Source organism: Schistocerca piceifrons, chromosome 3 (genome assembly GCF_021461385.2).
Source record: "Schistocerca piceifrons isolate TAMUIC-IGC-003096 chromosome 3, iqSchPice1.1, whole genome shotgun sequence".
Lineage (NCBI taxonomy): Eukaryota > Metazoa > Arthropoda > Insecta > Orthoptera > Acrididae > Schistocerca > Schistocerca piceifrons.
Window position 1 is genome coordinate 699,401,295 of NC_060140.1, and position 16,553 is coordinate 699,417,847.

Consider the following 16,553-nt stretch of genomic DNA (forward strand, 5'->3'; position numbering starts at 1 on the left):
ACCAGTTATTTTGCTCCCCAAATAGCAAAACTTCTTTACTACTTTAAATGTCTCATTTCCCAATCTAACTCCCTCAGCATCACCCGACTTAATTCGACTACATTCCATTATCCTCGTTTTGCTTTTGTTGATGTTCGTCTTATATCCTCCTTTCAAGACACTGTCAATTCCGTTCAACTGCTCTTCCAAGTCCTTTGCTGTCTCTGACAGAATTAAAATGTCATCGGTGAACCTCAGAGTTTTTATTTCTTCTCCAAGGATTTTAATACCTACTCCGAATTTTTCTTTTGTTTCCTTTAGTGCTTGCTCAATATACAGATTGAATAACATCGGGGAGAGGCTACAACCCTCTCTCACTCCCTTCCCAACCACTGCTTCCCTTTCATGCCTCTCGACTCTTATAACTGCCATCTGGTTTCTGTACAAATTATAAATAGCCTTTCGCTCCCTGTATTTTACCCCTGCCACCTTTAGAATTTGAAAGAGAGTATTCCAGTCAACACTGTCAAAAGATTTCTCTAAGTCTACAAATGCTAGAAACGTAGGTTTGCCTTTCCTTAGTCTTTCGTCTAAGATAAGTCGTAAGGTCAGTATTGCCTCACGTGTTCCAACATTTCTACGGAAGCCAAACTGATCTTCCCCGAGGTCGGCTTCTACCAGTTTTCTCATTCGTCTGTAAAGACTTCGTGTTAGTATTTTGCAGATGTGACTTATTAAACTGATAGTTCGGTAATTTTCACATCTGTTGACACCTGCTTTCTTTAGGATTGGAATTATTATATTCTTCTTGAAGTCTGAGGGTATTTCGCCTGTCTCGTACATCTTGCTCACCAGATGGAAGAGTTTTGTCAGGACTGGCTCTCCCAAGGCCGTCAATAGTTCTAATGGATTGTTGTCTATTCCCGGGGCCTTGTTTCGACTCAGGTCTTCCAGTGCTCTATCAAACTTTTCACGCAGTGTCATATCTCCCATTTCGTCTTCATCTACATCCTCTTCCATTTCCATAATATTGTCCTCAAGTACAACGCCCTTGTATAGACCTAACATAGACGATGAAAATTGATACCGTCACTACAATTGTACAAATTAACATCTGTGTGCATAGAAGCAACCTCAAATATGATAAGGTATGAGGACAAAAAGTTCAGCTTTAGTTCTTTTATCAGCAGATTGTTTAGCGCGTATCCTCATTTGGAAAGTTAAATGTAACGGTCTCAGCTGTTTGGACCAATGTGTGCCGCGGGTAGCGTGCCGCCAGACACGCAGGCGCTAACTGCTGGCGAAAGGTAGAAAGTGAAATCCCCCGCTGACCCAATGACCGTGTGCCGACACCGACAGTGATTCGGCGCGCCGCCACATCGTGGCGCCACCGGTGGCCGTCGCAAGGTCGCCCATGGTCGCCTCGCGGTCCGAAGTTTGAGAAGACGTCGTTTTTTGTGTGAATGCTAAATGAACTCGATGAAGCACATCTGAATATAGACTATTTCAAAAACGTCTATTTGATTTCAAATGAATGTTCTTCTAAATGAATGGGGACAGAAACTTAAGCGTCTGACTAAAAAGTTTTTATTTTCAATAGAAAGATCCGGAATAATGAGAGTGTCTCTTTTACGAAAACGTGCATTCAAACTTGTGGTACGATTAGGATCGAACTTTTCGTCAGTTTTCTGACTGGTTTGATGCGAAATGTGCGATTTTCTCTGCTGTGACAATCTATACATGTCAGAGTAACACTTGAACCCAACGTCTTCCAATATTTGACGCATATATTCCAATCTCTGTCTTCATCTACAGTTTTTATCCTCTACATCTCCCCCAAGTATCACGGGTCCATTCCCTGAGGTCGTAATATGTGTCCTATCATCCTGTCCCTTCTTCTTTCCAGTGCTTTCCATAAGTTTCTTTCCTCTCTGTTACAGCTGAGAGCGAGCGCATTTCTGATGAGTCCAGCTAATGTTAAACATCGTTTTTTAGCACCACATCCCAAACGCTTGGAGTCTCTTCTATTCCTGTTTACCCACAGTCCATGATACACTACAATACAATGCCGTTCTCCAAACGTACATTCTCGGAGTTTTTCCCTCAAATAAAGGCCGGTATTTAAAAATAATAGACTTCTTTTCGCGAGGAATGCTCTCTTTGCCTTATTCTGCTTTTTATGTTCCCCCTGTTTCGTCTGTCATGTGTTACTTTGCTTCCAAGGCAGCAGAATTCATTAACTTCATCTAATTTGTGGTCACCAATTTTATGTTACGTTTATGATTTTTGCTATTTCTCACTACTTTTGTCTTTTCCCGTTTTTCTCCAATCCAGATTTTGTACTTATTAGGCTGTTCATTCCTTTCAACAGTTTCTGTAATTTTTCTTCACTTTCACTGAGGATAGTAATATTAGCAGCGAATCGTACCAAGACACCCTTTCACTCTGAATTTTAATACCTTTCTTTTATTTCCATCTTTGCTGCTTCGATGTATAGATTCAAAAATGGGAGTGACGCTCTGCGTTCCCGTCTTACATCTCATTTTAGCCGAGTACTTCGTTTTTGATCTTCCAATCTTCTTGTTTCTTCTTAGTTCTTGCACATATTGTATATAACCGGTCTTTCCCTATAGCTTACTTATTTTTCTGATAACTTTGAGCATCATGGACCATTTTTCGTTGTCGAATGCTTTTTCTACGAAGACAAATCCCATGAACGGCTCACGATTTTCTTAACTCTTGCTTCCATTACTAAGCGTTACTTTTCGTAAAGCCAAACTAATCACCATGTGACAGAACCTCAGTTTCCTTTTCCATTCTTCTGTATACAATTCTTGTCAGTTTTTATGTACCTCTTGCAAAAGTCCGATGTGCTCTTTCACTAGACGCACTAAGAACATTGGGTCGTTGACAGAGCTAACGGGATATTGGTCTTCAGTAAAAATTTATCACGAAGTAACTAATTTTTTTGTTATAAAACTGTCAGCATCTTGCATTGAGAATCAATTTCCTGGACGATACAACACGGAAGCAGGGTTTCCTTTCGACCACTGCCAGATCTGCTGGGCATGGAACATTTCTGTCTCTCGGTTGATGTTTCTGAGTATCTAACGCTGAAGATATATTAATTTTCTAAGAAGTCTCATATTTGTTATACGTTTAATTTAGTGATAATTTCATAACATTAACAATTTACATCTTTTTAAAATGAATGTTTCTCTAGATTGTGATCAATAAATCATAACCTGGTCAAGGCGATGTTTTTTCCCTCTTACATGAAGCATTTTTAGTAGTTATATTTGTATGTCTGCTTTTCTACCAGGTTTCAGAAAAATAATCAGCACAGTTAATGGCTGTTGGTCACCTAGTTTAAACAGCTGAAGTATATCTATGATAGAAAAACCGTAATTGTCTAAATTGGAACAAATTCGTTTAATGTTCGATGGTATGCGGTTTTGACCTGTTTAGCAAGTCTTTTTCGACCTGCCGTTTTCACTTAACGGGTAATGGATTCCAAGGCCTTGCACTCCTGTACGCACAGACAGTATTTAGGGAAGCGTATCCTATATCGCAATTAATGTGTCATATTACATGAAGATCGAGTTTTGTACATGTTATGTGCATAACATTTCAAATAATTTGTGATTTTGGCTGGAAATGTTATCAAGATTAATGGTGAGAAATTTTTCGAAAGTATTATATCTTCGTGCCAAGTTGTTCTTATTAACACGTACATCAGCAATGTCTTTGAATTCTTAAAAAGAGTTCGTATGTTTTGGTGAGACATTACCAACGTCGGAGGGATGGTTTCCATCGATAAGAATTTCAGCTTTTATTTTGAGCAGTATACGTTAATCCTTGAGTTTTTTCTTTGCTGTAAGCATACACTTTTGCACAAGGGAGCCACAGTGAAAAGGCAGTCTGATGTCGAATTCCCCGATTACAGCGTAATTATAATTTGTTATACGTCGAGTGTGCCATGTAATTCAAAATCTGTTGCAGAATGCAGAGAGAAAACACATGAACAAACGTGTGTGAGACCTAAGATGGGCCTGCAATCAAAGCAAAATGTTGAGGCCACAACCCATTTCTTTGCCAGGTGCGTAAATGTTATAGCACTAGAAATAACAGAAAAGGAAAGCACCGCCACCAGCTCAAAGCTTTGAAATTTTTTCCCATTACTTGAGTATCAGATCTCTTGTGAATTAGTTCATTTTAAAACTACGCATCCTCAACGCCTCTACGTTTTTAAGGTAGCTTACTTCTGTTCGGTGTGCATACTAATGTTTCACAAATTCTAAAATAGCTTTGTTTCCATTTTCCATAGGAAATGATGACGACTATAAAACCGAAACCGGATATCTGTTATAATAAATTAAAATTTGAGCTAGACTGTAATATCAGCAGTTTACTATCGAAAGATTGTAGCAGAGCGTCAGGAAAGAGGTACTTATGGAAACAACAGATTTGAAGGTTCTTTCGAGCTGCAATAAAAAACTGTAAAATAGAGCCACGTTATAGAAATCGGCGAAAATAAATTAAAGAAAACTGACGGTGAAAATCTGCCTCTGTTGGAGAGATGTAGAACTTGAAATAGGGGATAACAGCTCGTAAGATATTCTGGTGCAGCAGCTCTCGCAACATTTTCTTTCGTCGGCAACCGGTTTTTCGTGGCCGGTTATACAACGGATACCTATTGCGTCATTTGCTTCTTAGGTAGCCGCAAGAACGCTGCTCTGCCTAACAGAAGCAGTGCCACGTGATGCGCAGACATCCCTACACGTCGTCGCAAACATGAGAGACGAGTATTTTCTCTTCGTTTCTTAACGTGACCATTGAGATTCCAAAATACGATCGATTCGAAGGTCCAGTTTGTATTAAAACATCTCACAGTCGTTTTTATTCTCCTCAAAAAAGTACTTTCTGTCTGAAGACATTAGATTCTACTTGAGGAGGTCTTAGTGTCCTTGTGACTTACGTTGAGAGACGCACTTGTAATTGTTCTGTTTTGTTGATATATTTACCAGATTCCGTGGAACCATTCGACCCAGAGTTTACTGATTATGGAAGGAGTCAGTATGGAGTGCATGGAATGCTGATTGGAAAATTTATAAACAAAAAGAATGAGAAAGTATAGGAATCAATAACACATTGGAGAGAAAAATTCCCACCTACTACGAGGAACATCAGTACAAAATACAGGGAGTGTGTTACACTGAAACTTTCCAACTTTGATTTGAAGCCTTGGAATTTTTTACACATTTTTTAGTCCTGCTGGATGCCTGTAAAACCCGCTGAATAGCGCAAACCTTTCCGTAGAGTGCTTTAGGTAGTGTTGTATTGTTTTACAGTTTAGTATTCACGGAAAGCTCCAGTTTCGTCTGAGTGAGTCAATATTGACAACTACAAACTCCATCATGGAGTGTATGCATAAGGATGACAAAGAATTCCGCGACACGTGCACAACGGCTTACACAAAGTTCACGAAGACACCGCAGATCCGCCTGACGGCCCTTTTCTGGAATAACAATGTTGTCCATGAATGTGAAGAGTTGCCCCAAAATACGATACCAAAGGGGCTAATAGAGCGAAAGTAATCGATGTAAACATGCTTTCGTATTTCAGTGTTAGACAGTGGAAATTATTCCTGTAGTAAAGCAGCATTCATTTCTTCACAAGATCTTGAAAAGCGCTTATCACCTACTTCAGTCGTTTGATCAACTTGTGACAATGAAACATCGTTATTACAAGAGTTTCATGTCATGAAATGTGTGCATGGCGTTTTGTTGCAGTTAAGCGTTAATCTATTCCCTGAATATCTCATGTCACTTAGCCCTGTTGTCCCAGAAATCTAAAGAAATACTGCAGTTCATCACTGCCATCATTAATGTGAATCATGGGCAACATGTTTGTGGCACGCATACAGCAGTGTGTGGTTGAAACCTTGTGTTGTTAGTTGGCGTGTAGTTTTTACGTCACCTGGTGGGATCCGGTCGTGATCAACTGTAAACTTTTATGAAAGTTCACTTAGTTATCTCAGCTTCTGTTAGCAGGTGTCCTAAGCATAATTGGCACTTTATTGACATACTCCAGTCGACACTTGTATTGGCCACGTAGCGGTGTTGGTTAACTAGCTTCTAAAAAAGAGAAAGTGGCTCTCTAATGCGACTTTTTAAAAACTCCATTCATTCTCAACTCCAAGGATTGGAGCGGGATGTGCGACACCCGGCCCAGGAGTCGCGGTCATATTCAGTGAGTTATCAGACAAGCTGATAGTGGGGCAGTTGGGGGATCCCGATTGGAAATAAAAGGGAGGGGCTTACCAGTTCTGGACTTCGCCTTACAACTAAGGAAAACCTTCCGAAAACCTTAATCAGAACCAAGAGATTGGAACAACATTAATTTATTTCTGGGACGTCGTCCATCGTTTGGAAACCAAAAATTGAAATGTTATATACACTCCTGGAAATTGAAATAAGAACACCGTGAATTCATTGTCCCAGGAAGGGGAAACTTTATTGACACATTCCTGGGGTCAGATACATCACATGATCACACTGACAGAACCACAGGCACATAGACACAGGCAACAGAGCATGCACAATGTCGGCACTAGTACAGTGTATATCCACCTTTCGCAGCAATGCAGGCTGCTATTCTCCCATGGAGACGATCGTAGAGATGCTGGATGTAGTCCTGTGGAACGGCTTGCCATGCCATTTCCACCTGGCGCCTCAGTTGGACTAGCGTTCGTGCTGGACGTGCAGACCGCGTGAGACGACGCTTCATCCAGTCCCAAACATGCTCAATGGGGGACAGATCCGGAGATCTTGCTGGCCAGGGTAGTTGACTTACACCTTCTAGAGCACGTTGGGTGGCACGGGATACATGCGGATGTGCATTGTCCTGTTGGAACAGCAAGTTCCCTTGCCAGTCTAGGAATGGTAGAACGATGGGTTCGATGACGGTTTGGATGTACCGTGCACTATTCAGTGTCCCCTCGACGATCACCAGTGGTGTACGGCCAGTGTAGGAGATCGCTCCCCACACCATGATGCTGGGTGTTGGCCCTGTGTGCCTCGGTCGTATGCAGTCCTGATTGTGGCGCTCACCTGCACGGCGCCAAACACGCATACGACCATCATTGGCACCAAGGCAGAAGCGACTCTCATCGCTGAAGACGAGACGTCTCCATTCGTCCCTCCATTCACGCCTGTCGCGACACCACTGGAGGCGGGCTGCACGATGTTGGGGCGTGATCGGAAGACGGCCTAACGGTGTGCGGGACCGTAGCCCAGCTTCATGGAGACGGTTGCGAATGGTCCTCGCCGATACCCCGGGAGCAACAGTGTCCCTAATTTGCTGGGAAGTGGCGGTGCGGTCCCCTACGGCACTGCGTAGGATCCTACGGTCTTGGCGTGCATCCGTGCGTCGCTGCGGTCCGGTCCCAGGTCGACGGGCACGTGCACCTTCCGCCGACCACTAGCGACAACATCGATGTACTGTGGAGACCTCACGCCCCACGTGTTGAGCAATTCGGCGGTACGTCCACCCGGCCTCCCACATGCCCACTATACACCCTCGCTCAGAGTCCGTCAACTGCACATGCGGTTCACGTCCACGCTGTCGCGGCATGCTACCAGTGTTACAGACTGCGATGGAGCTCCGTATGCCACGGCAAACTGGCTGACACTGACGGCGGCGGTGCACAAATGCTGCGCAGCTAGCGCCATTCGACGGCCAACACCGCGGTTCCTGGTGTTCCACTGTGCCGTGCGTGTGATCATTGCTTGTACAGCCCTCTCGCAGTGTCCGTAGCAAGTATGGTGGGTCTGACACACCGGTGTCAATGTGTTCTTTTTTCCATTTCCAGGAGTGTATGTGTAAAGTATATCTAACGGGAACAATGTGCCAAAATATTTACAGTTGCAATTGTTTTTTAACTAAGAGAAACTACTGGATAATCTTGATTGTAATGCTGTTATGAGAACATTTTTAAGTATCGCCATCGCTCCTAGGGACGGAATGTACGGTTAGTTCATGACTCACTAATTTCAGGTGGTGATGCCGCACCGCCTCCGGCGCAAAGAAGTATTTGCAAAAAAAATCTCTCACGGAAACACTGCGCGTACTAGTAGGTGCGTATACTTTACTAGGTTTTCGTGTTCAGAGTCAATTTCCACAACATTATTTTGCGTTATACATCGCGTCATGCTGGAAATTGATGAACCAATGTTTCAATCACAACTGCAGGTGGCTTTCACGAGGGTGTGCGATTTAAAAATGTGGGGGGAAACCACTACAGTAAAGGACCAGAAACTGACTTTCACGCACCTATTGGAGGCAATACGCCACTGACGTCTTCCGGCCAATGAAAAACGCTCAGTTAGGCGGGGTGGCCTAGTATAGAGCACGTTGCTGGCATTAATCGACCAATCCGCTGCCCATTAAACATTACGGTGAGGTACTGTCGCACGATCTGTAAGAAAATGTGTGGTGTACTGTCGCGTGTAAACCACATTGTCTCCCTACAGGGGTAACGTTCTCCAATAGCTTTGGTAATTCATCGCAGAAATGAGTGATACAAAGCACCTGTTCATCTGTTTGTCAAAGTATATGACCCCCGTCAATCTATCACCGACAGTTCCTGATCAAACATTGATACTGAAGCTCCATGATTTGCTCGAGGATTTGCGTATGCTCACAAGTGCGTATTGTAGTAGTCTACTATACCATCTTTTGGGAATCTTGCCTCATCTGTAAATAAAATGTAGATGTTGGTTTCTAGACGTATCATTACAGGAACTTTTTTTTAAGTTTTCATCTGTACTACCCCTTGTAGGAATGTGATACTTTTTTAAACACTCTGTTTGTAGATGTAGAACTTAAATTTCATTACGCAGCTGCGGTGTGTGGGGTTAACGAAGTGCAAGCGATGAGTGCCCCGTTAAATGTCCAAATGCGAAAATAACGGGACATATTCGGTAACTGACGTGTCCGTGCTGCACACCCGGCTTCCAGTCGCGTGTATTTAAAAATGACGGTATGGCGCAGACCGTCCTGCCGGAGGAAAGCGTGGCAGATGAGCGGCTGCTATAAAATTGCCGGCCAGGCTGTCGAGTGAAAGGCAAAGGCTCCAGTGGCCGCCAGCGAGCACCGCATTTGTATCTACCGTGGAGAATTTAAGTTTCAGTGAATACTGCCTTCACCCTCACGGATCACCCGTCGGGTTCCCACAAACGCAAGGTGAATGTGTGTGTGTGTGTGTTTTTCTGTGAATAACTTCTTTGGCTTGTATCTGTTGAACTTACCCGGGATAGAACAAGTGTACTCACTCGAAATTTCGTTGGAATACACTGCCCTTGTGGTAGCATGCATTTACCATCATTTCCTTGTCCATTAAGTACATGGGCCCCAACACTTGACTGAGGTCTGCAGACTCCTGCACAACTTGGTATTTTTCTCAATAATCAAATATTGGCAAAGGAGAAAGAAGCGATAAGTGATTGTTCTCCATTAATAACATACATCTGCCGCCCCACTGCGGTCTTTGTCCTGACAATGAGGACATATACCGAGTCACTCTCGTATGATAGATAGAATGGCCACGGGTTAGTTCGAAACACGGGATTCCAACCCAAACACGACTCCAGTGTTTACGCACTTGCCCCTCCTTCGCCGATACGTATAAACATCCGATAATGCAAATGTGGAATCGATCGGCTTAGGAGCAGGGTCGAAATATTTGGGTCACTGTTTCTCAGTCTCATACGAACTTAGTGATGCCTGCATCATAAGTTAAATAATTCTGAGAAAATATCCTTGTTTGACATTGAAGTGTCTACTAAAATGAATATTCCTGACTGTGTAATTCTGGAACCAAAATTTTCATCACGTGTTCGATTCAGATTCGGTACACTGTTGTAGTCTGTGTGGAAATACAATATGAACCACTATACGGGATGATTCAGCTCTCGCTAACTGTAGGTTTTATGCAACGACCAACACCTTCAAATGTCGCTGGAGACCACAGCTTTCCAGTTATTCAAGAAAAACGCGTTTTGAAGGTCACCTTTGTATGTTTTTCTTGAATATTCGAGAACTAAGTCCTCTAGTGAAAACATATCCCAGTACAAAATTTAAATTCGTTAAATTTCCTACAAGAAAGGTCTTGTTCATTTTTTCTGTAGGAGTAATAGTTTGCTCATAGCGAACGAGACAGTATGTAAAATCTTGCACTTGATATTTAAAGGCAAAATTTGGAAATTTATGGTAAGGACTACGGGACCAAACTGCTGAGGTCATCGGTCCCTAGGCTTATGCACTACTTAAACTAACTTACGCTAAGGACAACACACACACACACACACACCCATGCCTGAGAGAGGACGGGAGGAGCCGCGCGAACCGTGACAAGACGCCCTAGACCACGCGGCTATTTGAAGGCGTTGTGGGTTGCATAAAACCCATGGGTAGGAGCTAGGGGCAGCATGTTGTTTGTTTGAAAAATAATACGTGGAAGTAATACGAGTTAATTTCATGTTGTTCAGTTGCATAACCGTAGGATTGTGTTGCTGAAGGAAGGTTAACAGCAGGTTACGACGAGCCAATTGAAGAAGAAAAAAGCAGAAAGGAAAACAAATCCAGAGTATTGCAACAGAACAGAGAAAAATTTAACGGTACACTTAGCGGAAAATAATCTCATTTATGGGATGCGAAGCGTTCGAAACACAAGTATCCAAACAGAAGTGGAATTTAAAAATATATGGGAGCGAATTAAATCAGGTGATGCCAGAGGAATTAGATCAGGAAAGTAGACCCTAAAAGTTATAAATGAGTTTTACAATTTGGGCAGCAAAATTACGGACGATGCCTGAAATAGAGAGGAGAATGGAGAGGATAGCAAATGAAAACTGGCAATAGCGAGAAAAGCATTGCTAAAAGTGGGAAACTTTCGTACATCAAATATAAATTTAAGCATTAGGATGTCTTTTCTGAAGCCGTCTGAAGTGTAGCCTTGTACAGAAGTGAAACATGGACGGTAAATAGTTTGGGCAAGAAGAGAGCAGGTTTTCGAATGTGATGCTACAAGAAAGATTAGATGGGTAGTGAGGTAACTAATGACGAAGTGCTGAATGGAGTCGGGGTGAACAGAAATGCGTGGCATAACGTGATTAAAAGAGGGGATAGATAAGGACACATCGTGCGGTATAAACGAATCGTGAGTTTGTTCATGGTGGTTAGAGTGGGGGAGTAAAAGCTGCAGAGAGAGGTAAAGGTTCGACAGTAGTAAGCAAATTAAAGTGGATGTAGGTTGTAGTAGTCATAAAGAGATGGAGAGGCTTGAACAGGATAGAGTAGTATGGAGAGCTGCGGCGAGTCAGTCTTCGGACTGAAGACCACCACAACAGCGTGAGAGTACACCATGAGCGCGCTTATACGGACGGTTGTAAATGAAGATTTACCCTCGGGCGGAGTAGAGTATGGAGAAGAACAGCCCAAAATTAGGCCTACTTAGCCATCCTTGAAGTCGAGGACAGCCACTGGGCAAGGACAACTGAAATTTAATGCCTTTTTATTTTTCCGCCTCGTCTTAATAACTCGAGATGGCTGAGATTAAACTTGTTGCGATTAAACTTGGCGCCTGAGGCACGCAAGTAGACATTTCCCGTAAATTGGCGGTGCGCATCCGGCGCGGAGGTGCTACATGCCGGCAGAGGGCAGTAATTAACGGCATTTCGCTAGCAGTCCAGCTTGCTGGTTAGGCTGTTTTCCCTCGCGCCAGAAATGGGCCAGTAGTAGGGAGAGGAGCAGCAAGAAGCGGGGAGCGGCAGCGGGAGGAGAAAGTGAAAGGTAAATAAAAAGCAAACAGCAGGAAAGCGCGCCACGGCGGGTGACTGGCCGCGGTGGAAGCCGCCGTGTAGGGAGGGGGTGTGAGGGGGAGGGGAGGGGCGAATCACCGGAAAGCTGGAGCCGGCCAACTCGGCTCTGCGCAGGCGCAGAATCTGTGTCACGCCGCGCAGCACGCAGCCTTGGTGTTCGCCCAAAACGCTTGCCCAATATCGGCGCGTTGCGCAAAGTATAGAGGGCTAGTCTCAGAAATGCTGCTCAGGTGTGCTGACCCGCGCTGCGCCGGACGAGTGGTGTCCGTCTGAGGCCGCCGGAGCAGCGCATACATGAATAATGCGATCAGCTGACCTCTCTGGTCTTATGCTGAACCCTACATTCCCTCAAGATTATAATCCAGCTGCTACTGCAAAATTATAATCCAGTTGATATTGTAAAACTACTATATAACTTCCTGTCAACGAAAATTCTACAGCCGACCGGGGTGGCCGAGCGGTTCTAGGCGCTACAGTCTTGAGCCACGCAACCTCTACGGTCGCAGGTTCGAATCCTGCGTCGGCCATGGATGTGTGTGATGTACTTAGGTTAGTTAAGTAGTTCTAAGTTCTAGGGGACTGATGACCACAGAAGTTAAGTCCCATAGTGCTCAGATCCATTTGAACCGTTTTGAAAATTCTGCAAATCTGTAATCATAATAATGGTTTTCTTTGTTATACAACAGCTGTTGCTGTTACAACTCACGAGTTTTCTTTATTTTCTGCACGGTGCGTTTTGGCAGATTATTACGATTATCAGGTTTTTTTTCGCTTGCTATGATTTGACGCTTGAAACTGTCATACTTCACAAAAAAGTACACGCTTGATAATTGCAGCTGTTTTTCGAAATGCGTCCTTCAGAAGAGAAATAAAGGAAAATCTAGAGTGGCAGAAGAAAAATGTCATCGTATAAAAAAAAAGGCTCGTAATTGGTTCAAATACAGTATAATAAAGTCGTAATAACGATTCCATATTGTAATTGTAAAGGAACCCATGATTATATGTGCAGTAAAATCACAGTGTGTTAGTGTTTCCTTCATACACCCATGCCTAAATAAAACATTCTTTTCAGCAGGCTGTAGTAATCAGGGTTTTTGAATATGTTGTTTAATTTTATCAGTTTTGGCCAATAAACTTCATTATCAGACATTAATTTTTATGTCCTACCTTTCGCATACACTTGGGCAATCTTATAATTGCCACAGTGAAGGATGCTGGGGTACATTTACAGGATCTATATCTCACAGATCACAGTGCCAGGCGATGAAGCCATCATTGCTTCGAAATCGATAGTAAATAAATGGAAACAGTAAACACTGCCCATGGAAGAAAAGTTGTGAGAGAATGGTCTTGACTCTTTTTAACAAGGAGTTAGCAACCAGACTCTTCGTTTTCTTTGGTACATCAGTAAAACGTATAAAGAAGTACGCTAGAATGCTTAAGAGGTTAGTTTAGGACCTCGCATATATTTTTTTAAAAGGAATGCCTGCTGACTCCCAAGAATTGGGCTGTTCGTTTTTAGTACGAACACTAGTAAAATTTACTGCAGAAGTAACATCAGAAGAACATATTCTGTAAATCAACGTGTCAAATCAAATGGTCTCGGCACCCACATCCACAAACAGATATATCCGAATCGCTGTGTAGTATTCGTGACTACAGGCTTTGTAGATCTTACCTAAATCAGGTGAATGCGATTATGGTCCCTTCATTAACGTCATACCAGATCCCTTTGCCCATCCTTGACCTATTAAGGTAACGCTCACCTCTTACGACGAGACGTGAGACGTTGACAAGAAAAGAAGAATTGGGGCGTCCTAGCGTACCTCATCGCAACACTGTTGCGGAATCAGTTGCTCGGTCCATCGGTTTCACTCATCGCAAAAAGCATTGTATTCACAGAAGATCCTCAATGCAGAGGAACAAGATACCTGACAGAGTCCAATAACGAGCGAGTTACGCAATGTGAATTCTGTAGCGCGATGGCTTCCCTGACTAGAGCAGGGGAACGCAGGGCCTAAGACGAAGCGGATCGGCGTTCATAATCCGCGCCCTGTCATACTGATTGATTTTTATTTTAAATGCAAACATTTTAAGTTAGGCTTGACCGTGACTTATGAATATTTCAGGATATTCTCCATTATTTTCGAAGGAGAATTCCATTTGCATATCCGTAATTGATAAAGTTTTTTTTTTCTTTTTTGGAAACAGAAGCTCCGCAGCTACGCTTTCTTTTAATTTTAATCGTTTACATTTCATTATTTCGCGGTTTGTTTTGGGGTCGCAGTATATATGACAGCGCTTTAGAATGGCACTGCGACCCCGAATCTTGCCTCAAAAGATGAAACATAAATAAATAAAAATGTGTACCTGGCGCACTTCTTTTGCAAAAACAAATGTTATCAATATCGACTGGGAGAAGGAAATAACTGCATCCATCCTCATTTGTACTGTTTTCCACGAGGCATTTCGAAGAAATTATTGCTCCGTCATCAACTCGATGCATGTCAATTAATCCTTGATGTGGGACAGCTTTAAAAGTTTGAAAAAAAGTTTATTTCAGAAAAATCGAGGTTCTGTCATATGTAATAAACTATTTTTATAAATGCATTCGTACATATTTCAATACATACTGGTGTTACTCGTATGCTGTTAAGTTCTTACAGTACTCCATTTTTATGTAAATTAATTTAAACGTTTCTGTATATTGTAAAAGTGAACGGGCGAAGCCTGCATGGAAGTCTCCTCTCATTCGCGATCAAACAAATCAATAAAAAAGAAAAAAAGAAAACACGTGATTTCCAGCAGGAAACAGTTATCGTGTTTTCCGCTTCATATCTGCCATCTGGTGACAAAACACCACAAAGGTGTGCTTTAATAAATGCGTATAGCCAGTGGATGACTGAGGGCAATACTGCCATACGTCAGAGCTTTTAGCGCTCGTACAGTGTCTATTGCAAATCACTATTGCTTGAGGGCAACATTGTTAGTTAAAGGGTAAATAAGGTATGGATGTCTTGTATGTAAGACGTTTGCATAACCTGTGACTCTGCCGTTCAGTGGGCACAGGCTGCTTTTCCTGTCGTATGAACATCACTTGCATTTTCAGAGAGGGATGACGAGAGTATAACTTCTCCGAAAAATTTCGTGGAAATTAGAATAAATGTGGCTGATTACAACTGATATAATTTAGATTTTACGTTGGTTCTCCACATATCACTTGCGGAAAATACCGGTACGACACCCTTAGAAGTGGCCAAGAGCTAGTTCTCTAATGAATCGCGGTCAATGGGGACTTTACGCCTTAACCTTCCTTCGGTTTCCACTGAACACCACCGTACTCGCAGGGAAGTCCAATACGAAACGTCAATCCTCGATGCAATTTTCCACACGCTCGCTCGAGTCCGACACACGTAGACGGCGGTCCGTGAGTGCAGGCGGCAGTCACCTGTTTAGCGGCACCGGAGGGGCAGCACGGCTCAGCGGCACTTACTTGTGGTCGTGCGAGGAGCGGAGCGCTGAGGCGGTGAGCAGAGCGAGTGGTGCCCGTGTGCCGAGCACTGAGGATCGTGTGAAACAAGTGAAGTGCGCGCCACCGCCCTACAAGGCTTTTAACATGGCGGCTCGGCCGCGGCGGAGGGGGCCGCGAAAGCAGTCGCGGCGGGATGGGGGGGGGGGGGGGGGGGGGCTGTGCGCCCAGACGCGAGCTGCGGCTGCGGCCCGCGGGGTCCCACATGCACCACCGTCGCTGCCCTTCTTGCGGGCCAGCCTTCGTGAGTCGGCGCTTCGCGCTTTTCTGCCTGTTTTTGTTTCTTTCGTTCCGACCTGCACCCGCCGGGACACGACCTGCGCTCTGGGCAATCCCAGAGCCACAAGAACATTTGTCCTATAGTACACGAAATGGCAAATCAGCTAGTGGAATTGTTTTTGTTATGCTTGGGACCACAGACTCTACAAACACACTGAAGGAATTTTCTTACGTAAGGCTTTTTTCCATCAAATAAACCTTTTATTACTATCCGCGATTCGGCCACGCGATGTACATCAAAGGGGCATTTTCAGAGTTTTGATAGCTTTCGTTTATTCTCATACTAGTTGACAAACCCGGCATTGTCCAGGTAATCATTTTGCTAATTTCCTTTTAGAAACGAAAACAAAAACAAACTGTGTTTGTGGAGTAATATCCCACACAGTTCCTGTTACGCTGGGCGCCGCTGCTTCGCGTGTCTGCTACGCGATTTTGTAAATGTCTCTATGGCAACTCATCTTCATAATTCTATAGATGACGATTGTTTTCACCTACAGCCGTTTGCGCTTAGCGATTAAAAGCTGCCAAAAGCGCTGCCAGGTGCAGGGATTTCCTTAAGCTGGCTCGCCTATAGCAGTGTCTTAGTAGTAAAGAATAGATGTATTGAACCTTCATGCATGATGCGGCGTTTTTTCATGCATCTCAGTGTTTAAGACGTCATGTCTCTTGTACTAGGTGTCGTACTATGACATATTTGTTTAGGTACATTTAGCGGCATATGTGCATACTGTCGCAAAATATGTTGCGAATAGAGTTAGTAACAAAGAAGTAATAAATTTAAATGTCATGCACAATGCGGCAGCTTTTAAGGAGTATTTATGACATCATATCTCCTGAACTATGATAGGTAGGTGGTTCTTAACTCCACAGCGATTGTTGTCTGT

The 16,553-nt window shown here is 43.4% G+C and overlaps 1 protein-coding gene across 1 annotated transcript in view; it reads right to left on the reverse strand.

The window, feature by feature from the left end:
• The window catches only part of LOC124788976 (putative lysozyme-like protein), a 161,117-nt gene extending 145,648 nt beyond the window's left edge, over positions 1-15,469 (reverse strand). Inside the window, exon 1 of the mRNA XM_047256265.1 lies at positions 15,355-15,469. The gene's annotated coding sequence lies outside the window, so the exon portion shown is untranslated. The remainder of the gene's footprint in view (positions 1-15,354) is intronic.
• Between the last annotated feature and the right edge of the window lie 1,084 nt (positions 15,470-16,553).